This window comes from Dendrobates tinctorius, unplaced genomic scaffold (genome assembly GCF_039654945.1).
Source record: "Dendrobates tinctorius isolate UK_male_01 unplaced genomic scaffold, ASM3965494v1 ptg000129l, whole genome shotgun sequence".
NCBI lineage: Eukaryota > Metazoa > Chordata > Amphibia > Anura > Dendrobatidae > Dendrobates > Dendrobates tinctorius.
In genome coordinates, this window is record NW_027361797.1 from 40,675,197 (window position 1) to 40,700,847 (window position 25,651).

Below are 25,651 nucleotides of genomic sequence, written 5' to 3' on the forward strand. Positions count from 1 at the left end.
AGCCACCTGGAAGACGGTGAGAAAAAAATATATTTTATCGTTTAGAATATCAAAATATCTTCCAATATGGAACAATCCAGAATTTCTGCCGGGAGTAGAAAATAAATTATATAAGGAATGGAGAGATAGGGGTATAAAAGACATCACACACCTGATACATCCCACAGAAAACAGATGGCTATGTAAAAAAGAAATAATTGAAAAATTTAATCTAAAAGAGTATCAAACTGTACAATTTGAACAAATTAAATACCATGTCATGGCCCAACTAGTTGACACGCAGACTGAGTCCACACGAAATGCGTTTGACATAATGGTTAATTCAGCAAAAAACTCAGCGACTATATCAAAGCTATATAGCGAAATGAGAGAGGTCCTCTTAGATAGCCACCCGGACACATTCTATAAGAAATGGGAAGTGCAACTAGAGGATAATGATTTGGGAGACAAAATAAGGAAAGGGTGGATGAAAGCCCGCCAGTTCCTTGGAAATGAAGGCTGGAGAGAAACTCAATATAAAATAATCCATAGGGCGATTTATGCCTTCCAGTTTCCAAGGGGATCTGCAGCATCAGAAAGAATCACCCACTGTCCCAAATGCAACACACCACATACTGATCTACTTCACGGTTTGCTGACTTGCAAACTAGTAACAGGCCTCTGGCGGGCGGTGAGAAAATTTATGGAAAAAATCTGGGACTGAAATCCCGGTGAACTTGGTTCTCTTCCATTACTGGGAGGAACAATCTAAAATACGATTGGGAAGCAGAAGCCCCCCACAGGTTGTACATATAATTATTATGCTCACAAAGAAATTACTATTAAAATATTGGCTGAAGCCAGAAATACCAACCATTAAAGAACTCACGGAACATCTAAAACATATAATGATTCTTGATAAATTGGAAGTAGAAAAAAGAAAGTCCAAAGATACAGCTAAATTTTTCACGAAATGGAAACAGTTTATTAGTGAACATTGCAGTGGGGAAGAAATAAAGCGTATAGTTGGTCCATTTGTAGACACAACGTGGTATCACACAGAAGCTTTGGGAGGAACATTGGGCTTGCTAAGTCTGAATTAAAAGACTTGAAGAAGTGATGACCGTCGGCCGGAGAGCGTCCTGGTTGATCCCAGATGGAGGGATATGTTTTAACTGTAGTTTGATAAAGTTTCAGGGTAAAGGGAGGAGATTTGTATGAAAAAGTTATATGGGGAGAGGGAGAGGGAGAGGGGGGGGAGGGGATAGGGAGATATTATTATTTCAAACTGAAGCCTAAAGAGATGGGGAGTTAACACTAGTAATGTCTGATAAACCTGCGATGTAATAATTTATATAGCTCTGTGTCTCTTTTGAATTGTACAACTCTGATATTGCTTTGTGAAAAACTAATAAAAAGAGTTTAAAAAAAAAAAAAAAATATTTTTAAGTCTTCATCTAACTGGACTTTTTTGGTCTGTTCATAATTTTGAGTAGGTTATTAAAAAAAAAAGTTATTACAAGGAGCCTTATCTCTCTCATTGTCTCTGTGCAGTTTCGCCTACTTCCACTAGAGGGAGACAGCACTCTGGTACAGAGGATGAAGGTGATGCTGTCATATTATGTGACTGCACAAAGCTGCTCCTGATCTTTCCTGCTCCCTACACAGAGGTGTCATGGCCTCCTCCAGCTTCACGCCTGTGATCCACTGCCTTCTTTTCCACACTGATGCCACATTTGGATGTAAGTAACCCATTGATACCCTGGGGATGCATTGCTGGCTGTCGGGTATATTGTACGGGCTGTCACTGATGTATCTGGGAATGGTTATGTCGTGCAATTGTATTTATGTGGACAAAATCTAAGTAACGTAAGATCGGGTAATTACAAATATTCTGCCCCCGAGGACCGGGGATGTGCGGCAGATCTCATGGGCATTTTGCTGCATATTTTGGCCTAATGTGGGAATATCTCGGCTGTCATTGATATATTGCAGTATCATCTTCCTGTTGCAATTTTTAGGGAATTTTTGTTTATTAAAGGGAACCTGCCAGGTCCCCAGACCGCCCCCGTAGGCTGCACCGCTTTAGTCCTGCATTATAATGATGTGATTCTTGCATTATATAAATTCACCTCTTTGTGTATATAGCATGCAGACAATCTGTGGAAGAGTCTGGGGGGTGTTTACTCCCCCAAATTAACCCTCCCCTCAGTAGGTTCAGCCACACCCCAGTGGGTCTGATTGAGGTTCCTTACTCCGCCTGTGTTCTCTCCTCAGCCCGTGTATTAGTATGATGTTTGTATACATAGAAGGTAACACTAGTGGACAATTAGTGGCATTAGCACCCAACACGTTTAACGACACCGTTGAGTTTGGGTTGAGAGACCCGCGACCTGTCCATACATCACCGTCCGTACTGTTTTATGCTGCATTGAGACTGATGTATAATTATGAACCTATATTGAGAGACAAATATGAGAGACAAATATATTGGAAGAATAAGATATGCAAGGAAAAAGTTTCACTTCCATATAACTCATAGGGAAATTGTCAGCAGGTTTTTGCTATGTATTCCGAGAGCAGAAAAATGTAGGGGCTGAGAGCCTGATTCCAGCAATGTATCACTTACTAGGCTACTTGCTGCAGTTTTGATAAAATCCTAGGTTCTAACGGGCTTGCGGAATGCACCAAATAATAAAGATGGAATAAGGTGCGTCCGCAGCCCGGGGTCCACCGTGCAGAGATGGTAAACTGCTGTTTGGTAATGGCGGAGAACTAATTGAACACCAGGGGAATATCTGCTGACCCGGTGTACACAGGAGCGAACTCTGTTACCTCACAGAGCCGCTGAAACAAGTGCCGAAGCCTGTTAATACTCACAGGCCTCGGCTGGGTGAGCACTAACTAACGGTCACAGAACTCTGCCCCAGAGACTCAGGGCTAGAGTCCCTCTAGACCATTAGTGCTCGGCGCCGCAGCTGCAGTGCCAGCAAGAGAACAGATAAATATAAATTGCACCAATTGCGCGCTGCACCGCTTCGGCGGACGCCACTAACCACCCAGAGCAGGGAGGAAAGCTCTTAACTAGCGCACGGCGCCACTGTAAGGAACGCTGCTGCTCGTGCGGTGCAGAGGTGCCTTGTGCTGGATGGCACTATATGGCGCTAACGCTCGTGTTGAGAGTGGGATGCTCTGTGGCACATAGACTATGCCACTACTGGCGCGGACTCTGACTCTGCAACCCCTATACCATACACAACCAAAGGGAGGGGATCATAATGAGTCAGTCACTAGTCTCATGCATCCATCTTCACACACACAACTACCCATAAGGGTCTATACTAGCGCATGGCTGCTTGGACTCTTTTATAGCGGCGTCCTTCCAGGACCTTTCCAGTGGACCAATCACAGCAGGAACGGGACCTGCGCATGTGACCTCCGACCTCCAATGAGAGGTCGTCCCACGGGCATGCTTAGTAGGCAAAATACAGGACTTAGACCCTGGAGCATCTGCTTGCTGCTGACTCAAGCATGGTGTTACAACAGAGCCTGAAGGGGCAACCAGACGCCTAGCATTAACCTGGGCAAGACGCTGGGACCGACATCTCTGCTGAGCAGGAATCTCTGCGGCCGCAAAGGAATGGGAGACCACAGAGGACATGGCTTGACATGCCCCCTGTGCAGTGGGGGAAACTCAGTGCCTAACATTACCCAACCCACTAGGGCCCCCTCTCCCTGAGCCTCGCTGTTCTCAAAGGCCGCAACAAGTAGCGGAGCGTGGATGTTCTCCACAGGCTCCCAGGTGCAATCCTCTGGGCCATGACCCTTCCAATCCACCAGATAATACTTTTTCCCACGTATCATCCGGCACCCCACGATGGCATTCACCTCGAACTCATCCGAGGACAAGCCCGATGTCCTGGCAGATGACTCGGAGACCTGTGGACGGGCTTAAGGAGGGAGACGTGGAAGGTATCGAAGTTACCCAGGTGTGGAGGAAGGGCCAGCCGGTAGACCACAGGGCTAACCTGTTCGAGGACCTTGAAAGGACCTATATAGCGAGGAGCGAACTTAGTGGACTCGACCCGCAGCCTGATGTTACAAGTGGAGAGCCGCACTAAGTCGCCAGGGGTGAAGGTCGGAGCAGGGCGCCGGTGTGCGTCTGCGGAGACCCTCATTCTCCCCTTGGAGGCCCGGATGGCATCCTGGGTGCGGTCCCAAATATCATGTGCCTCCACCACCCAGTCTGCCACCCTAGAGTCGGTGGAGGACACAGGCATGGGCACATGGATGCACAGATGCTGGCCATAATTAAGGAGGAATGTGGTCTGACCGGTGGAGTGGGCCACAGCGTTGTTCAAAGCGAACTCCGCCCACGGCAGCAAGGATGCCCAGTCATCCTGCCTGGCCGAGACAAAATGTCGTAGGTATGTGACGAGGGTCTGGTTGGCCCTCTCTACCAACCCGTTTGTCTCGGGATGATAGGCCGAGGAGAGATTCAGCTCAATACTGAGCAAACGACAGAGCTCTCTCCAAAACCGAGATGCAAACTGGGGACCCCAATCACTGACAACCTTGTTGGGCATACCGTGTAGGCGGAAGACGTGTTTGATGAACAGCGCTGACAGGCCCCGTGCTGAAGGTAGCCAGGTGCACTATTTTAGAGAAATGGTCGGTGACGACCCAGATGACAGTGCTGCCACTGGACTTGGGTAGGCCCACCACGAAGTCCATGCTGACCATTTCCCAGCAGGCCGTTGCCGAGGAGACCTATTCTTGGTGCAAGAGATGCACGCGCGAATGTAGTCTCCGACATTACAGGCCATATGCGGCCACCAGTACGTCCTCGCCTGGAGCTCAGATGTCCGCTTTGTCCAAAAGTGTCCACCCACCCTGGACGCGTGAGCCCAAGAGAGAACCTCTGGTCATAGACGGGCAGGAACAAAAGTCTTGCCCGGAGGTACTGACTCGAGAGTGACCGGAGCCACGGTCCTCAGGCTCTCGGATGGGACAACTAGCCGAGGCTCTGTCTCCTCCGATGACACAACGGAGTGAGAGAGAGCATCGGCCCACACGTTCTTCTCCCCCGAGAGAAAATGGAGGGTAAAGTGAAATCGGGAGAAGAACATGGACCATCTGGCCTGGCGAGAGTTTAGCCGCTGGGCTGTCTGCAAGTACACCAGGTTTTTGTGGTCGGTATATAACTGAAAGGGGAACCGGGCCCCCTCCAGGAGATGTCTCCACTCCGAGAAAGCCAACTTCATTGCCAGCAACTCCCTGTCCCTGATGGAATAGTTCCTCTCCGCCGCCGAAAAGGTCTTGGAGAAAAAGAAGCTGGGTTGCTTCCGACCTTGAGCGTCCTTCTGGAAGAGGACCGCTCCAGCACCGACGGAAGAGGCATCCACCTCCAAGATAAAGGGTTTGTCCACATCGGGACGATGTAGAATGGGAGCGCTGGCAAAAAGAGTTTTGATGGAAGAGAAGGCCTTGGAGACCTGTTCCGACCACACCTTGGGATTGGCTCCCTTCTTGGTGAGGGCGACCAAGGGAGCCACCAAGGAGAAGTAGGGAATGAACTGGCGATAGTAATTTACGAACCCCAAAAAGCGCTACACCGCTTTAAGGGAATGGGGATCTTACCGCCTGCAGTTTGGCAGGATCCATTGCCAAACCCTGGGCCGAGATGATATAGCCCAGGAAAGGCAAGGACTCCTGCTCAAACAGGCACTTCTCCAACTTGGCGTAGAGGGAGTTAGCTCGTAAGCGTGCGAAGACTTTGCCAACCTCTCTCCAGTGGAAGTCCATATCTGGAGAGAAGATGAGAATGTCATCCAGATAGAAACCACCGAGGTGGAGAACATATCATGAAAGATATCGTTGACAAAGTCCTGGAAGACGGTCGGAGCATTACAAAGGCCAAAGGGCATGACCTGATACTCATAATGGCCATCCCTGGTGTTAAATGCCATCTTCCATTCGTCCCCCTCACAGATGCCATATCAGGTTATAAGCCCCCCGCAGATCTAACTTGGTGAAAACTCTCGTTCCCCTTAATCTATCAAACAGTTCCAATATCAGGGGCAGAGGATACTTACTCTTAACTGTGATAGCGTTAAGACCCCTGTAATCGATGCAGGGACGTAGTTCTCCATTCTTCTTTTGTACAAAGAAGAATCCCGCCCCTGCAGGTGACACCGACTTCCTAATGAATCCTCTTGCCAGATTGTCCCTGATATACTGAGACATGGCCTCTGTCTCCGGGAGAGATAGGGGATAGACTCGACCCCGGGGAGGCTGAGCACCAGGCAAGAGGTCAATAGGACAGTCATAGGGGCAATGAGGCGGAAGCGTCTCCACCGCCTTCTTGGAGAACACGTCTGCAAACTGGTGATAGTGCTTGGGGAGAGATGAAAGATCTGAGGGAACCTCGGTGGAAGCAACCTGAACGCACTCCCTCAGACATCTACCCTCACAGGACTTACTCCATCCGAGAATTCTCCCTGAGGACCACTCTATATGGGGAGAGTGGCAACGCAATCAGGAGACCCCAAGGAGGACCTGGTCAATACCCTCGGGCATAATAACGAGAGATAACGTCTCCCGATGGGAAGGAGACAGCGAGAGCCTCAGTGGAGCAGTCCGGTGGGTAATTTGTGAGGGCAGTGTCGCATCGTTCATCACTCTGATAGTAACTGGCTGAGGTAGCAAAACCAAGGGGATTGCGTGCTGTTGGGCGAAGGCTGACGACATAAAATAACCCTCCGCCCCGGGGTCCACGCAAACCTCCACCACCAGAATGTAAGAGCCGAACTCAAGCTTCCCCTTAAAGGACAGCTTGGAGGAAAATGTCGCAGTATCTAGTAAGCCTCCTCCCACAGCCACTAGACACGAGTGTTTCCCTGCCGCTTGTGGACACTTGTTAGCAAGGTGACCAGGCTGCCGGTAACGGTGGCAGACCACGGGTGCTCGAGTGGACCGAGATTTGGACCCTGCGTGAGACACCTCCATGGCCTTTTGGGACTCGGACACCTGATCGGAAGGTTCCAGAGGTCTATGAAAAGTGGGTGCCAACCCAAACCTCTGGCCAGACTGTAACCGCTCCAACCCTCGTTCAGTAAAATGAAGGTCTATATGGGTGGAGATGGTAATGAGTTCCTCCAATGTGGCGGGAAACTCCCTGGTGGCTAGGGCGTCCTTTACATGGTCAGCCAGCCCCCTCCAGAACACTGGAAGGAAGACCTTGTCTGGCCACTCCAGTTCTGAGGCCAGTGTCCGTAACTGGATGGCATAATGTCTGACCAAGGATGAACCCTATGTCAATGGCAGCAGCTGGAGCGCGGAGTCATGGGTGACCCATGGTCCCAAAAAGACCTGCTTCAGAGTGCCCAGGAAGTGCAAGGCACTCTGAACCACGTGATCTCCGCATTCCCACAGCGGTGTGGCCCACTCCAATGCCCTGTCCGACAGGAGGGAAATAACAAATCCCACCTTAGCCCGCTCGGAGGGGAATCGTGTAGCCAGCAGCTCTAGCTGTATAGTCCACTGCCTCACGAAACCCCTACAAGACGCACCATTGTCCGAGAACTTCTCGGGCAGTGGAAGGCGAGACAAAGTCGGAGCAGCGATGGCAGTGGACACACGGGAGACAGCCTCCGTGGCTGCCTGAACAGCGACCGCGGTAAGATCCACAGCTGAGGTTGACCCTGGGCGTCCAATCAAAATGATGGAGTAAAATAAAAGGGAAATAAGGAAAATAGTTTGTGACGCCACCTGTGGTATTCGTCAAATAAGGTGTTAGCCAGCGCTGCTTCAGATTCCTCTGGGGCTGTTGGTGATGCAGCAGAGTTGTTACAGCTCTCCAGAGGTAGAGCTAGGACCCAGGGCAACTGTATGTGTAAGAGATGAGGTGATGATCGTCGTTGTAGTGCAGGGTAGATGGTATAGCAAACAAATCTGAGGACGCAGCAGGGTTGTAGTTTCCTTTACGTTTACTGGACATATAGAGGTGCAGACCAGACCAGAGCACTGGTTACAGATGACAATGGAGGTCCAGGCAGCCCGAAGCAACTCAGGATCCACTCAGCCAGGTGGGTTGGAGGCCTCCTTACTGTACTGCTCTATTTGAGGTCCTTGCTGCCTAAAGCTTGGCTTAGTCCTCTGTTCCTCTCACTGTCTGTCGGAAAATGTTACCCGCATGGCAGGCAGCTTGAGCCTTTCACAGGTGTCGCTCCACGTGGCGTTTCCGGGCTCTAACCTGCTGCTGTGCCTTCAAGTATGTGATGGGGCCCGAAGACCTGCAATCTTCAGCCCTCTGGATTTAGCTGCTGAGACCATAGTGCTCTGCAGCCAAGGACTCCGGTGTCCAGTTCTAGCGCTGAGCTCTGGGATGAGCGTGGTCACAGCTCCTCTTTCCAAGCTTTCCTATACTTCTTTTCCTCTCTGACTCAGAATGCACTCCAGTCTGGGGACAAGCTCCTCATTCATCCAGTCTCCAGCACTGACTGATTGAAACTAACTAACTTCCTACTCCTGACCAGAGAGAACAGCCCCCCTAAAGTCGGGTTCAGAGCTCCCCCTGCTGGCCCGGAGCAGGAACTGTGTTGCATGCTGTGTATACATGGCCAAGGGATTCCTCCTTGCTTCAGGCCTGACATCACCCCCTGTGAGAGAGGCAATGCCATTGTGGCAACTGGACTCCTGGGGTGCCACATTCCCCCCTAGCGAAATTCAGTACTCCCAGACTGGGGAAACAAAAAAAATTAACAAATGAACAATTATAACTATTACAAGATTTCAACAATTAAAAATTACAAAAACCATAGCTCAAAAATAGTCCTTGTGACGGTTATACCATGCGTCATTGTCCATGGTCCACTTCTGAGCAGGTTGGTAACTATATACAAATAAGGTCTGGGCCACACATAGTCCTGTGGCCCAATTGTCCATCAAAACAAGTAAAATAAGATGGCTCAACAGTTCTTACAGAGTCTCTGTAGCTCATATGCTTGAAAGTTACATATTTACATTACATTACATACTGACATCTTTTCTTGCGCAATTTACTTACATGCGGAACCTTATGGGGGGGTTTTATTTGGGTACTACGGATAGACTTTCATAGCACTGCTACTGCTGGTGACCTAACTGGATTCACTGTGCTCGCTACCACTGGTGTAGTGCGTTCTTTTTCAACTGTGCTACGAGTAACTCTACATAGTACAGGTATACCTGATTTTCTATGACTACTGATGCTCACCGTGGGCATGACAGATTCGCCGCGGGAAGGGGTTATGTTTTCTTGCTCCTCTGCTGGTGTGGAATCTGCTTCTTGAGGCTGCTGGTCTTGAGTGGTATCTCCTTCTGGCACTACTGGCTAGGGAAAGATCAAGATGGGTACAACTATGGCCTGGTTCAGTCTTGTCCAATCTGGAGGGAACACTCCGAGTACTGCGCTGATCTTTTTCTCTACCTCTTCCATACGTTGAGGAATATGTGGGTAACATACATAGTAACATAGTTTTGAAGGCTGAAGGAAGACCTTATGTCCATCTAGTTCAGCCTATTTTTAGTGCAGCTGTTCTGCATTGTTGATCCTGGGGAAGGCAAAAAACCCACAGAGTAGAAGCCAATTTTCTCCATAGGGAAAAAAATTCCATTCCCTTAGCTGGGTCAACCATCTACCTATAATATTATGTTATTCGTAACCTTCTATACTGTTACTCACAAGAAAAGCATCCATTCCTTTCTTAAATTCATTCAGTGAGTTGGTCATCACCACTTCCTCAGGAAGAGAATTCCAGAGCCTCAACTCCGTCCTTTAGTTGGTCAGGGTACGGCTTTAGATGATCTCTTGACACTGCTGCTGAGGTTTCTCCTCCATCCTTACTAGTGAGGCACAACTTGGTGATATCAAAGTCTGAAGGTAAAATGGTGTATGGCTCAGCCTCCCAATGGTCATCTAGTTTGTGCACTCGTCTCTTCCTTTTGAGTACCTGTTCTCCAGGTGACAAGGGAACTGCAGGGGCATGCTGATTGTAGTTTCTTTCCTGCTTCTGTCTTGCCTGGGACAAACTTTTCTCTACACATTCTTGCACTTTGCGGTTTTGTTGCAACTGCTCTGTATCCCAGTCTGCATCTGGTGATGTCACCTCAGGTGTTAAAACTCCCATGTCCAAATAAATGGGTAACTTGCCAGGTCTTGCCCTGAATCAGGTAGGCTGGTATGCAGTTGGTGGAGTTTACTGGAATATGGTAGTATAAATCTACCAGATCTGGCAACTTCTCTGGCCACTGGTTTCGCTCTTCCAGAGGCAAGTGTTATGAGCTCATTTTCTGCTCCACCAGCTGGGAGTTCTCCTTCCGTTCTCCCTCTGGTGGTGACAGGAGGTAGCAAGGTTAATTTAATTGGTAATGGTCTGCCACCTGACGAGGAGGATAATGATTGGATCTCTGGAGTATCAGACAGGATATAAGACAGCCGACGCCGTATCCTGTTGCTGGTGATTCAGTCTGCTTCTCAGGTCTTGGACTTCAGCTCAGCTCCAGTCTTCTCAAGTCAAGTTTGTTTTTGCTAATGTTCACACTTGCTCTTGTTGGTCAGCTCAGTTTTTGTGTGGTCAGCCAGCCCGGCTGGGCTGTGCTGAATTTCCACTCTTATTTATCTGTTGCCAATTTGCCTTTTTGTCCTTTATTGGCCTCTTTTTTCTCTGACACCTGAAAATCCTATTCTGACTAATGTGGATGCATTTTTTCAAGCCTTGGGGTTGTTGTATGATGAACCTAATGCCGTTGATCAAGCTGAGAGAACCCTGTTGGCATTAAACCAGGGTCAGGATCCTGCAGAGTTATACTGTCAAAAATTCCGAAAGTGGGCGGTCCTTACTACATGGAATTATAGTGCACTGGCAGCTCTCTTTCGGAAAGGTTTGTCAGAGACCGTAAAAGATTATATGGTGGGATTTGTGTTCCCTCTGGTCTGGAAGGCTCTATGTCATTAGCCATTCAAGTTGATCGGCGTTTACATGAGCGTAAAACTACACGGGAGGTGCTGCCACCTTCTGAACAAATGTCTGAACCTATGCAATGTGATGGGGTGTTGTCTGGGGCGCAACGTCAGGAGTTTAGAAGGCGTAATAAGCTGTGTTTTTTCTGTGGAGACGCCTCTCATACTATTTCTGTCTGCCCTAAATGAGAGAAACGTTTTGCACACACATTTGCTGTGTGCAGTATACAACCTAAGTTCCTTTTGGCAATTACTTTGATCTGCTCCTTGTCCACGTTTTCCACTAAGGCTTTTGTGGATTCAGGAGCAGCTCTGAATCTGATGGATTTGGAGTTTGCTAAACATTGTGGTTTGTCCATGACGCCTCTGCAGACGCCTATTCCTTTCAGGGGTATTGATGCCACTCCTTTGGCAGAGAATAAACCTCAGTTTTGGACCCAGGTGATTTTTGGTGCTGCATAATTTGCATGATACTATTGTTCTGGGTTTCCCCTGGTTGCAAACTCATAACCCAGTTTTGAATTGGAAATCTGTGTCTGTGGTGAGTTGGGGTTGTCAGTGTGTTCTTAGGGACGATCCTGTTTTCTCCACCTCTCCTCAGTCTCATGATATTCCTAATTATCTGGCTGATTTCTCTGATGTATTTAGTGTGAGTAAGTCTGCGTCTTTGCCTCCTCATAGGAGTTATGACTGTGCAATTGAGTTGATGCCTGGGTGTAAATTTCCCAAGGGTCGGCTTTTCAACTTATCTGTACCTGAACATGATGCTATGCGATCCTATATTAAGGAGTCGTTGGAGAAGGGTCATATTAGACCATCCTCGTCACCTTTAGGCGCTGGTTTTTTTTTGTGGCCAAGAAAGATGGTTCATTAAGACCGTGTATTGATTATCGTTCCCTTAAAAAGATGACGGTTAAATATCAGTACCCGTTACCTCTGATGTCTGATTTATTCTCCAGAGTTAAGAGTGCCTGCTGGTTTACTAAGCTTGACCTCAGGGGGGCATATAATCTTATTCGCATCAAGCACGGGGATGAATGGAAGATGGCGTTTAATATTGCGGAGGGACATTTTGAGTACCTGGTGATGCCTTTTGGGCTCTCTAATGCCCCTTCTGTCTTCCAGTCCTTTATGAATGATATTTTTCGAGACTTTGTAGATAAGTTTTTGATCATCTATCTGGATGATATTTTGATCTTTTCTAGTGATTGGGATTCCCATGTGGAACATGTCCGGACTGTGTTCCGGATTTTGAGGAAGAATTCCCTGTTTGTTAAGGGATCGAAATGCCTCTTTGGTGTACAGAGGATTTCATTTTTGGGATTTACCTTGTCTCCATCGACTATTGAAATGGACCCGGCCAAGGTACAGGCCATTTATGATTGGGTTCAGCCTACTTCTTTGAAGGCTCTCCAGAAGTTTTTGGGTTTTGCTAATTTCTATCGTAAATTTATAGGTAATTTTTCTAGTATTATCAAACCACTGACTGATCTGACCAAGAAGGGAGCTGATGTGCTGAATTGGTCTCCTGAGGCTGTCTCAGCATTTCAGGAGCTTAAGCGGAGATTTACTTCAGCTCCAGTTCTACGGCAATCTGATGTCTCACTTCCATTTCAAGTGGAGGTAGACGCTTCTGAGATTGGTGCAGGAGCTGTTTTGTCCCAAAAAGATCCTGTGACTTCTAAGATGAATCCCTGTGCCTTCTTTTCTCGAAAGTTCTCCCCATCTGAATGCAACTATGACGTGGGGAATCAGGAATTGTTGGCCATGAAATGGGCATTTGAGGAGTGGAGACATTGGTTGGAGGGAGCTAGACATCAATTTGTGGTCCTCACCGATCACAAGAATCTGATTTATCTGGAGTCGGCTAAACGCTTGAATCCTAGACAGGCTAGATGGGCCTTGTTTTTCACGCGTTTTAATTTTGTGGTCTCTTTTCTTCCGGGCACTAAGAATGTTGAGGCAGACGCCCTTTCTAGGAGTTTCTTTGCTGATTCTCTTAATGTGACTGAGCCTACTACTATCCTAGGTGAGGGGGTAGTTCTTTCTGCCATTTCGTCTGATTTGAGACACGCCCTGGAGGAATTTCAGGATAAACCTGAGCGTTGCCCTATGGGAAGATTGTATGTTCCTGACCAGTGGAGAAAGAGAGTGATGTCTGAAGTCCATTGCTCCGCATTGGCTGGTCATCCAGGTATTTTTGGTACCAGAGATTTGGTGAGTCGGTCGTTTTGGTGGCTTGCCTTATCTCGTGATGTCAGGAATTTTGTACAGTCCTGTGGGACTTGTTCTCGGTCTAAACCCTGTTCTCGTTCTAGTGGGTTGCTGATGCCCCTCCCGGTGCACAAGAGGCCATGGACCCATATCTCAATGGATTTTATTTCTGATCTTCCTGTCTCTCAGAGAATGACTGTTATCTGGGTGATTTGTGATAGATTTTCGAAGATGGTCCATCTTGTACCACTCCCAAAGTTGCCATCTTCCGCTGAGTTGGTACCCTTGTTTTTACAACAGGTTGTTCGGTTACACGGGATTCCTGAGAACATTGTGTCCGATAGAGGGGTCCAGTTTGTTTCCAGATTTTGGAAAGCTTTTGTTCCAATCTGGGAATTCAGTTATCCTTCTCCTCCACGTTTCATCCCCAGACCAATGGGCAGACTGAGAGAACAAACCAGACCCTGGAGTCTTATTTAAGATGTTTTATATCTGCTGATCAAGATGATTGGGTCTCATTTTTGCCCTTGGCCGAATTTGCGCTGAACAATAGAGCTTGTTCTGCCACTTTGATGTCACCCTTTTTCTGTAATTTTGGGTTTCATCCTCGATTCTCTTCAGGACAAGTGGACTCTTCGTCCTGCCCAGGTGTGGACACTGTAGTTGTGAGAATGCAGCAGATATGGGACCAAGTGGTGGATAAGTTGTCACTCTCTCAGGAAAAGGCCCAGCGTTTCTCCTACCGGCATTGGACCATTGGTCCCCGGTTTAAAGTGGGTGATATGATTTGGTTGTCATCTAAGAATATTTCTATGAAAGTTGCATCTCCAAAATTTAAGCCAAGATTTATTGGACCTTATAAGATTTTGGAGATTCTTAATCCTGTTTCTTTTCGATTGGCTCTTCCAGTTACGTTCAAAATCCATAACGTATTTCACAAATCACTGTTGAAGAGGTTTGTTGAGCCAGTAGTTCCTGTGGCGGCACCTCCTGACCCTGTTTTGGTTAAAGGCAATGTGGAATATGAGGTAGAGAAAATATTGGATTCTCGTTTGGTCAGATGTAGACTCCAGTATTTGGTCAAATGGAAGGGTTATGGCCAGGAGGATAATTCTTGGGTCTCTGCCTCGGATATTCATGCCAATAAATTGGTTCGTGCTTTTCACCGGGCCCATCCTGATCGGCCTGGTGGCGTGGATGAGGGTTCGGTGACCCCTCCTCAAGGGGGGGTACTGTTATGAGCTCATTTTCTGCTCCACCAGTTGGGAGTTCTCCTTCCGTTCTCCCTCTGGTGGTGATAGGAGGTAGTGAGGTTAGTTTGATTGGTAATGGTCTGCCACCTGACGAGGAGAATAAAGATTGGATCTCTGGAGTATCAGACTGGATATAAGACAGCCGACGCCGTATCCTGTTGCTGGTGATTCAGTCTGCTTCTCAGGTCTTGGACTTCAGCTCTGCTCCAGTCTTCTCAAGTTAAGTTTGTTTTTGCTAATGTTCACACTTGCTCTTGTTGGTCAGCTCAGTTTTTGTGTGGTCAGCCAGCCCGGCTGGGCTGTGCTGAATTTCCACTCTTATTTATCTGTTGCCAATTTGCCTTTTTGTCCTTTATTGGCCTCTTTTTTGCTCTGTCTCAGAATATTTCAGAGTGCTGATATAGTGGGAGAAGTCTAGTGACTTCAGGGTTAATTTTGTTATCAGAAGTGTTGGACATAATTTTGGGTAGGGTTTTTTGGCAGATTGCAGACAGTATCTTTCCTTTCCTGTCCTTTCAAGTTAGTTTGGCCCCATCGTTTGCTCAGCCTATTTTTCTGCCTTTGTTTGTGTTTTCATCTTGCTTCACCGTCAATACATGTGGGGGGCTGTCTTTCCTTTGGGGTCTGCTCTGGGGGAGTTAGTTTTCCTCTTTTCTTACTTTAGGCTTATTTAGCTCTCCAGTTGTGACGAGGCGTCCAGGACCATCGTAGGTACGCTCCACGACTGCTTCTTGTTGTGTGTTGAGATCAGGGATCTGCAATCTGCATAGTTACCATCCTCTCTGGTTTTCTGAGACTTAGCGTGTGTTGCTTTTTTTCTCCTCAGTGACCCATTCATAACAGGCAAGGTCTTCAATAGTTCAGTTACCACCTGGTTCATCTTCTCACACATGTCATTTGTCTCTGGAATGTACGGTGTTGTCCTGATCTTCTTGCAGCCATACAGGTTACAGAACTCCTGGAACACTTCTGCCTCAAAGGCTGGGCCTTGATCGGTGAGCACTTGTTGAGGATAAACATGCGGTTGACAAAAGTACTCTTGAAACACTTTGGCTGCCATCTTTGCTGTTTGGTCTTTGACAGGCACGACTACTAAGAACCTCGAGTAATGGTCAACGATGGTCAGAGCGTAGGTGTAGATAGTCCTGCTCGGAGTCAGCTTCACATGATCCAAAGCTACCAGTTCAAGCGGCTATTTGGTGACTATGGGCTGTACTGGGGCTTGCTGGCTGTTGCGGTTTTTCCTACGCCGGTTGCATGGGCCACATTCTCGGCACCTCTTCTCAATGGCTCTTCTCATGCCAACCCAGTAGAATCTTTCACAAAGTAGGACCTCCAACTTCTTTCACCCGAAATGTCCTGCTCCATCGTGGTACTCCTCCAAGATCATTGGCACATCCCTCTTCGCGACTACCATCCGCCAGACCAGTTCATGAGTGCGTGAGTTGATGTTCCTCTGACACAGCTTACCCTCATAGATGAACAGCTTGCCCTTCTCCTTCCACAACTGCTGCGCTTCCTGTGGAGCATCTGGACCTGGATGTGAGTCAGCTTGTGTCAGAAACTCCTTTACTAGGCGGACTGCTGGATCGCTATCCTGCGTCTCTGCCCACTCATGGTGGGGCAATGGGTTTAACGTGGCCTCTTGCATGGTGTAGCGCTTGTTTCTCATCCCCAGGGAGCGTTGGCAGGCAACTGGGCAGTGGAAGGCTGGTAACTCGATTTCTTCGAGTGCTTCTGGATCTTCTCCCCCGTTTGGTGAATTGGGCATCCTGGACAGCGCATCAGCATTAGCGCTCTTATGTCCCGCTTGGTACTTGATGATAAACTTGTTGTACAGTCGGGCCATCCATCGCTGCTACAGCGCACCCAGCTTTGCCGTTTCAAGGTGGGTTAGAATTGTCTGTGTAGATGGGAAACTTTGCTGAAGCCAAGTAGTGCTTAAAGTGCTCCGTTACCGCCCAGACTATGGCAAAGAACTCCAGTTTAAAGGAACTGTAGTTGTCGGGGTTCTGGGTCTCGGCTCAGGTGCAGGCTCAACCGGAACCCAAGATATCTCTCCCTGACAGGTTCTCTGGAGTGAGAGATACATTTTTGTTTTTTCAAGAAGCCTGTAAACTATACTTTAGGCTTCGCCCTCGTTCTTCAGAGAGTGAGGAACAGTGAGTGGGAATTATAGTCTCCCTTCTCAAGGGTGATCCCCAATCCTGGGCCTTCTCCCTGCCGACCGATTCACCATCTTTATGGTCGGTGGATGAGTTTTTCGAGGCATTAGAGCTGGTGTATGGGGATCCTGATAGCATCTCCTGGCTGAGTCTCGTCTCTGTAAAATTAAGCAGTGGGCCTGGCCGGCTGAGTACTGCTCAGAGTTTAGGAGGTGGGCCACTGACGCGCAGTGGAGTGACCCTGCCTTAGGAGCCATTTTTGTCAGGGTCTGTCACCTAGACTACAAGATACTCTGCTGCAGTATGCTACTCCCGAGGCATTGGAGGCAGCCATGGCCCTTGCTATCTGGGTGGATAGACGCCTCAGGGAAAGACATACACCAAATCTGCCCCCCCGTTGTCCTTTCTAGGGAGGAGGACACATCGGTGCAGGTGGGAGGAGTCTCATCTCAAACTGGGTTGCCTGCGGTTCGCTGTGGTATGGGGGCATGTTTCTATTGTGGACAGACTGGTCATTTCATCAATGTCTGCCCAGCTCGCGCCAAAGTAACTTCTCCATCTCAAAAGCCACGTCCCCCTGGTCACGTGAAGGGAGGCGACCAGGGTGTGTATATTTCCTCCATCTTTTTGTCTCAGTGCACCATCGCTGCTGAAGTGGTGGTTGGCGGGGTAACTGAGACTGTACATGTTGTAAGGTAGCGCTCACTGAGGGTATTGGAGGACACTCACTTGGCTGCAGATAGACCAGGTCCGGCACAGGCTTTTTCATATAACATAGTCCATACGGTTTATTGTGCAGCATAAACTATGGCAGCATGAGGAAAACGATAACAGTATTACAGCAGACAAAAACGAATGTTCATAGTGGAGCTCCGCTCCCTTAGCCCTGTGTTCACACAGGCTGTGCTTTATCCAGCAAACAGGCTCTACAGTCTCTCAGATAATTTCCCCTCTGTCTGGGGTTACCTCTTAGCTGCTTCTCAGTCCTGACATCCCTTTCCTCCTGGAGACTGGCCAGCACTCACAGGCTATTACACACAGGCCACACACGGTCAGCGGCGTCCACATGTACGCATCAGGAAGGTAGCACACCTTCTAGCACATTGGCCTTCCGGGACCTTCCACACGGACCAATCAGATCCAGGCATTCCCTCATGTAACCTACCCTGGTCACCTTATAAGGTCCGTAGCCACGCCCACAGCATCACATGGCTATGACCATTGCAGGTCCTTCACAACCACACACATAGGCTTTACTTCAGACACACACCCTTGGGTGGGTTTTTGTAGGTGACTGGTTCCACCCATCCCACCAGCCACATGGAAGCTCTCCCTAATACAGAGTAACAAACCCTCAGCAGAATATCTGCTGATTAATAGCGGTTCCAGCTTCCATCACAAGGCCACCCAACTTGTGATACATAACGGTCATTTACCATCCTTTCTCCATTACAATAATGGATACGCCTGAGTGCATGACCCATACAGTGCCCCCTAGCTGTCACAGTGGTCACTGCACCACATAGTGCTTGTGGATATTGGAGCTGGAGTCAATTTGGTGGATTCTTGCTTTGTCCAGATCCATGGTCTGAGGAGTAGGATGCACTGTCCCACTCAGCCAGGGGAGGATGACCCAAGTCGTAGATAATATAAATTTGCATGTAGGGACTCATCATGAAGAGTCCCTGTCGTGCTACATCTTGGAGGGTATGCTAACTCCCATTGCCTTAGGCCTCTCTTGGTTGAAGAAACACAACCCGGTCATAGATTGGAGGTCCAGGGAAGTAGTCAGCTGGGACCAGTCGTGTAAGGTCTGCTGCCCGAGAGCTGCGATCTCTGTCGTCTTTCTCCATCCTACCCCTTCTTCTCCGATGCATCAGGTGGCCATTTAAAGGATGGTGGGAGTGGTCACCACCCACATCAGCTGACCCAGCAGCACTGCAGTTACACCAGATTGCCTGCAGAGGAAAAAACTGACATTAACTCATGATGGTCCTGAAAGGAAAAAAGCTACATTTAATCAAAGTGGAACCAGAGCTGCCACAAATCCAAAAATGGATCATGACAGGACTCCCCTTTCATTGAGGGGCCTCTGGACCCTCAACACCAGACCTCACCGGAAACGACGCACGGTGAGGACACCTCGAACCACTAGAGTTCACCTCTGCAGTCACCTGATCTTCAGGTTTACGGCGAACGCAGCCCGATGGAGATGACAATAACAAAGGCTCCAGAGGCGCGACAAATCTCCAGAGCGCCGACCTGTGGAATGTGTTGTATACGTGCATTACTGGAGGTAACTCCAGCTGGAAAGTCCCCAGGCTGAAAATGGTTGACTCTCGATATGGCCCGATCTCCCTAGAACTCCAGCTCCCAGTAGCATACTTCCACCTGATGTTTTTGTAGGACACCTACGCGTACTCAAACACACACAGGTCCGGACCTGAACGTTTATTTCCATGCATGCATTCGCCACAAGATGGTGAACTCTTTAAGGAACTTATAACAGAGGTGTCCCCCTGTGTCGCTAAACTCATACCCTCACTACACCCAGAGGGAACCACCACCCTCCTCTGACCCCTCCTCCTAAGAGGACTCAGAGACTCAGGGTTTACTTGTGGGAAGGGATGAGTCTTGCCCCTATTTCCTGGCAGCACCTCTCTGGACTGTTTTAGAATAATAAAGCATAATTGGCTTCCATATTGCATCCTGTGGTGTGTGCTGTGGAAATTATGTCTATTCTTCATCGACCACTGGCGCCCCTTTTTCCATGTGACAGAGTGCAGGACTTGCTCATATTGTGTCACTTGTGCCTAGAGAAATGCTCAGGCATCAGTACTACTAGGTGGTATCCGTCTCACACAATCACTGACCGCTACATGCAGAACAGAGGAGCCGTATGGTCGTATATTAGGAAGTCGTGGCCATGGAGAAACATAAAGCTGGATAAGCCCAGGCAATTCTCTGCTTTCTCTTATAATCTACTCCTGGCTGTGACTATGAGACAATTACCTTAAACCAGGTTGTTTTTAAGCTTAGATCAAATATTCTGGAACCAAAGCCATCATGGGCATGATATAAAACACTAAACTAGATACTTTGCCCATGAGGTGTTAAGTGTCTTTGATGATCTATCATCCCAGTCTAGTCTTAAATCCATATTATAGATACACAGCCAGCATTACTACAAATGGAGCTATCCCATTGTCAGCCATATATAATCTGTACAAAACCAAACCAACATAGAAACAGAAGTTCAAGCCACATATGTTAAAAATAATACAACTTTATTGAGAAAAAAATTCATTAAGAAAAATTCTTTAAAAAACAATAAAAAAATCTCAAAAAACACATGGGGAAGTTAAGTGCAGAAACAACACCTTCAGGACATGTCTGCACCTCTAAGTATACTAGTTATTTATGAAAAAATACTGGTACATTTCTAGGTACTGTAGGGATTCGCTCTGGTAGGCAATAGCTGGGCGGCAGTAACGAGTAGTGTTGAGCATTCCGATACCGCAAGTATCGGGTATCGGCCGATACTTGCTGTATCGGAATTCCGATACCGACATCCGATATTTTTTTAATATCGGGCATCGGAATCGGAAGTTCCCAGTTGATTGACAGCCGAGATGACGTCATCATGATGCGCGGTGTGTGCGCATCATGATGCGCCGTCATTTCGGGCCTTCCGGGGGGTCTGTACCGGCCTGCCGGGGGGCTGTGCCGGCCTGCCGGAGGTCTGTGCAGCCTGCGGGGGGTCAGTACCGGCCTGCCGGAGGTCTGTGCAGCCTGCGGGGGTCTGTACCGGCCTGCCGGAGGGCTGTGCCGGCCTGCCTGAGGTCTGTGCAGCCTGCGGGGGTCAGTACCGGCCTGCCGGAGGGCTGTGCCGGCCTGCCGGAGGGCTGTGCAGCCTGCGGGGGTCTGTGCAGGCATCATCCGATGGGACTACAAGTCCCATCTGGCGATGCCTGCTACCATGACAGTGATTGACACATTAGCCAATGATGGGACAGTAGTAGTCCCATCATCCGGCTAATGTGTTAAATGTAAAAAAAAAAAAAAAAATTGACATACTACATACATGCTACATACATGCTACATGCATGTTACATACATACTACATACATACTACATACATACTACATGCTACATACATACTACATACATGCTACATGCATGCTACATACATGCTACATATATACTACATGCATGCTACATACATACTACATGCTACATACATACTACATACATGCTACATACATACTACATGCTACATACATACTACATACATACTACAGGCTACATACATACTACATATATACTACATACATACTACATGCATGCTACATGCTACATACATGCTACATACATGCTACATACATGCTACATACATACTACATATATACTACATGCATGCTACATACATACTATATGCTACATACATACTACATACATGCTACACACATACTACATACATGCTACACACATACTACATACATACTACATGCATGCTACATACATACTACATGCATGCTACATACATACTACATACATACTACATATATACTACATGCATGCTACATACATACTACATGCTACATACATACTACATGCTACATACATACTACATACATACTACATGCATGCTACATGCATGCTACATGCAATACATTCATACAATACATACATAGACATACAGTACATATAACATAGAGTACATACTTACCAATACTTGTCACATTGTTCCCTGAAGCCATTGTCTTCTGCGGAATAAATATTAAAACAACAAACCACCAAAATACTCACCCATGATCCAAAGCAGTCCACGAGTGTGTCCCACGATGATCTTGGGTAGAGAACAGCAGCATCAGCGGATGCTACCGCTCTCTACAAGCTCCAGGAATCCAATGACGGAAGGTAGGTATCCTTCCGCACTGTATTCCTCCGCCACTTAAAAAAAAAGGCCCTAGTCTCACTTTATGGTAAAAGCTGCGTGGGAAATTCCCACACAGCTTTTACCATAAAGTGAGACTAGGGACTTTTTTTTTTTAAGTGGCGGAGGAATACAGTGCGGAAGGATACCTACCTTCCATCATTGGATTCCTGGAGCCCGTAGAGAGCGGTAGCATCAGCTGATGCTGCTGTTCTCTACCCAAGATTGTCGTGGGACACACTCGTGGACTGCTTCGGATCATGGGTGAGTATTTTGGTGGTTTGTTATTTTAATATTTATTCCGCAGAAGACAATGGCTTCGGGGAACAATGTGACAAGTATTGGTAAGTATGTACTCTATGTTATATGTACTGTATGTCTATGTATGTATTGTATGAATGTATTGTATGTAGCATGCATGTAGTATGTATGTAGTATGTATGTAGCATGTAGTATGTATGTAGTATGTATGTAGTATGTATGTAGCATGTATGTAGCATGCCTGTAGTATGTATGTAGCATGTAGCATGTATGTAGTATGTATGTAGCATGTATGTAGTATGTATGTAGTATGTATGTAGCATGTATGTAGTATGTATGTAGTATGTATGTAGCATGTATGTAGCATGTAGTATGTATGTAGTATGTATGTAGTATGTATGTAGCATGTATGTAGCATGTAGTATGTATGTAGCATGTAGCATGCATGTAGTATGTATGTAGCATGCATGTAAAAAAATTTTTTTTTTTACATTTAACACATTAGCCGGATGATGGGACTACTACTGTCCCATCATTGGCTAATATGTCAATCACTGTCATGGTAGCAGGCATCGCCAGATGGGACTTGTAGTCCCATCGGACGATGCCTGCACAGACCCCCACAGGCTGCACAGACCCCCGGACATCAGCACAGCCCCCCGGCAGGCCGGCACAGCCCCCCGGCAGGCCGGTACAGACCCCCGCAGGCTGCACAGACCACCAGCAGGCCGGCACAGCCCCCTGGCAGGCCGGTACAGACCCCCGCAGGCTGCACAGACCACCGGCAGGCCGGCACAGCACCCCGGCAGGCCGGTACAGACCCCGGGCAGTCCACACAGCCCCCCGGCAAGCCGGCACAGCCCCCCGGCAGGCCGGTACAGACCCCCGGCAGTCCACACAGCCCCCCGGCAGGTCGGCACAGCCCCCCGGCAGGCCGGCAGAGACCCCCGGAAGGCCCGTACAGACCCCCGAGAGGCTGTACGGGGGCATTAAAGGGTTTTTCCAATTCCGATACCGGAAATCCCATAGACTTGAATGGGACTTCCGGTATCGGAATCGGCGATACCCTATATTTTTTTTAGATCGGGCGATACCGTCCGATACGATATTTTCAAGTATCGGACGGTATCGCTCAACTCTAGTAACGAGGCAACACACAGGCATAAAGTCCAATTTCAGTGGTTTTAATGTCACTCAGTAACCAGCAGCTTAACAAAACATAAGGGAAATAAAACACATACTCCAGCTTGGAGAACCACTGGTCCCAGACTCACCCCTTGCACGGGACGGGCGTAACTAAGCGGCTGCCAGGTCCTGCGGCATCTGCCAGGTGCCATTCCCAGGTTTCTTCCGAGTCTTGCTGCGATAGTCCTGCAGCACGGGACTCCTATATATAAGTTCCAGGCTGAGTCCACACAAGTTCCTGTAGCTTCCAGAAATACACTCACACTGTGGCAATCACCAACCTCCATTACATAGGGCCTAACCCCTCCCACCAGTGAGGTAGACACCGCATGGGCTGATCACGTGACCCTGACATCATCGCAGGTCCTGTCTTTAAGGAAAAACCCGACCAAACATTAATCTGCTAGGAGAAACATATCTTCCATCCAGTAAAACACCCTTTACTGTACCACATACCTCCTCCCTATGTTCAACCCTAGAGGGGTGGACACATGACATACAGTGAACTCTGGACAGGGCATCTGCATTCCCCTGTAGTCTGCCTGCACGATGTTCTACTGAAAATTTAAAGTTTTGCAGGGACAGGAACCACCTGGTGACTCGGGCATTCCTCTCCTTAGCTTGACTCATCCACATAAGAGGGGAATGATCGGTCACCAACCGAAATGTTCTCCCCAGCAAATAGTAGCGCAATGACTCTAGCGCCCACTTGATGGCCAGGCACTCTCTCTCCACAATACTGTACCGGTTTTCAGCTGGGGTAAGTTTCCGGCTTAGGAAGCTAACGGAATGCACTTCCCCGTTAACTTCCTGAGACAGCACGGCACCGAGGCCTATCTCAGAGGCATCAGTCTGCACCACAAACTCTTTTTTGAAATTTGGAGTGATCAGAACTGGTGTACCACACAGTACCCCTTTTAATTTTGTAAAGGCCTCCTCTAACTGATCATTCCAGTTGACCATTACAGATTTTTTCCCTTTTAAACAATCTGTTAAAGGCGAGGATAGGGTTGCAAAGATGGGAATGAATCGCCTGTAATATCCCACCAAACCCAAAAAGGCCTTTACCTGCTTTGTTGTGAGGGGACGGGGCCAGTTCTGGATTGCCTCCACTTTGTTTACTTGGGGCTTGAGAACTCCTCTCCCAATGACATAACCCAAGTACCGAGCTTCCTCCAACCCTATGGAACACTTCTTTGTGTTGGCAGTTAGCCCTGCTTGTCGCAGGGAGTCTACCACTGCCTGTACTTTTGCTAAGTGGCTTTCCCAATCGGTGCTGAACACAATAATATCATCTAGATAGGCTGAGGCATAGCGGCGATGGGGACGGAGAACAATATCCATTAACCGCTGGAATGTTGCTGGAGCACCATGCAACCCAAAGGGTAGCACCTTATACTGGAACAGCCCCTCAGGTGTTATAAACGCCAACTTTCCCTTCGCCGCCTCTGTTAGGGGTACCTGCCAATAACCTTTTGTGAGGTCCAGAGTTGTAAAATGCCGTGCTTGCCCAAAGCGCTCTATCAACTCGTCAACCCGGGGCATGGGGTAGGCGTCAAACTTTGAAATGTCATTGAGTTTTCAAAAATCATTACAGAATCTTAGTGACCCATCAGGCTTGGGTATTAGAACTATTGGGCTGGCCCACTCACTCTGATACTCTTCTATGACCCCTAACTGTAGCATCATTTTTACCTCTTCTGAGATGGCTTGTCACCGGGCCTCAGGCACTCGATATAGCTTTAGTCGGACCTTGGCCTGTGGCTCTGTGACAATGTCATGTTGGATTAGGGAGGTGCATCCAGCGAGCTCCGAAAAAACATCTGTATTTCGGCTGATGAACTCTCGGACCTCCTGAACCTGTTTAGGAGACAAAGTATCTGCAATTTTGACCGCGGGTTGGGCTTCTCCTGCCTCGCCCCAAGATAACGGAGCCTTTTCCATCTGAAACGCTGGCAGCGGACTATCCCCACCAAGGTGCTCTCTATCTTTCCAGGGTTTAAGCAAATTAATATGGTAAACCTGTTCTGGCTTTCTCCGACCTGGTGGGTGTACCTTGTAGTCTACTGGCCCCACCTTCTCCATGATCTCGTAGGGTCCCTGCCACCTTGCGAGAAATTTGCTATCTAAGGTAGGCACAAGCACCAAAACTCGATCCCCAGGGCTAAAGGTTCTTACCCGAGCCTCCCGGTTATAGACCCGACTCTGTGACCGTTGTGCTGCCTCCATATGTTCCCGGACCAAAGGTAGGACTGTCTCCATTCCCTCTTGCATTTTTGCAACATGTTCTATCACACTTTTGTGGGGAATAGGTTGGTTCTCCCAGGACTCTTTGGCTATATCTAGTAAGCCCCGTGGATGTCTGCCGTACAATAGTTCAAAAGGCGAGAACCCCGTAGATGCCTGAGGTACCTCACGCACTGCAAATAACAAATATGGCAATAAGAGATCCCAGTCCTTCCCATCTTTGGAAACTGCCTTTTTTAACATGCTCTTCAGTGTCTTATTGAATCTTTCTACCAGACCATCTTTTTTGGGATGATAGACCGAGGTACGCAACTGTTTAACATTTAACAACCGGCAGAGTTCCTTCATAATTTTTGACATAAAGGGGGTTCCCTGGTCTGTTAAAATTTCTTGCGGAATTCCCACCCGT

The 25,651-nt window shown here is 47.9% G+C and overlaps 1 protein-coding gene across 2 annotated transcripts in view; it reads left to right on the top strand.

The window, feature by feature from the left end:
• The first annotated feature begins 1,564 nt into the window (after positions 1–1,564).
• LOC141047839 (uncharacterized) overlaps positions 1,565–25,651 on the top strand; it is a 248,460-nt gene continuing 224,373 nt past the window's right edge. For both annotated transcript variants that reach the window (XM_073543163.1, XM_073543164.1), the window contains exon 1: positions 1,565–1,721. The gene's annotated coding sequence lies outside the window, so the exon portion shown is untranslated. The remainder of the gene's footprint in view (positions 1,722–25,651) is intronic.